Genomic DNA, 645 nt, shown 5'->3' on the forward strand with positions numbered 1-645 from the left:
AAGCGTGACGAGAATTCTCAACCCAAGATGTTAGAAGGTGCAAAATCAATGGGTGCCGAAGCTGCTACAATTGCTTCGACAGGAGCTGCTGTCAATATTGGAAACATGTTCAGTCCTTTGATCCATTCCATGGCGCGAAATCCATCATTGGCTAAACAATTATTTGGTTATGCCATTTTGGGCTTTGCTTAAATCAAAGCTATTGCATCGTTTGCCTCAATTATGGCCTATTTGATTTCATCCGTACTCTGATCGAAGAAAGAAGGTTGAACTTTCATAAAGCAAACACCTCTTTCACATAAGAAAATGGAGGCGGGCTTGGGTACAATCTAAATAAACCAATTCCGCATGAAAAAGGACCAGACAATTGCCCTCTTGAGTAATGGGAAGCGGGCTAGTCCCCGAAAATGCTCGTTCCTTTGTCGTTGGGGCTTACAATTCACCTTGTGACTCATTCCTTCGGTCGAGCGTTCTTCAAACAGACGTCGATCAATCTATCACAGGCCGCTTTGTCATTGTCTGATTTTTGGTGTATATATAAGATGGGTTCAAGGTGCCAATATATATGATGAGATCAAGTTAAACCTGCCTAGAGCAAAATATATTTTTTTTTTTTAATGAAAAGCCTATATATTGCATAGGTGG

General features: G+C 40.8%; 1 pseudogene; it reads left to right on the forward strand.

Annotated features, from left to right (window-relative positions):
• Window positions 1–333, forward strand: LOC142638461 (ATP synthase subunit 9, mitochondrial-like; annotated as a pseudogene).
• The last annotated feature ends 312 nt before the right edge of the window (window positions 334–645 follow it).

Source organism: Castanea sativa, chromosome 1 (genome assembly GCF_040712315.1).
Source record: "Castanea sativa cultivar Marrone di Chiusa Pesio chromosome 1, ASM4071231v1".
Classification (NCBI taxonomy): Eukaryota; Viridiplantae; Streptophyta; class Magnoliopsida; order Fagales; family Fagaceae; genus Castanea; species Castanea sativa.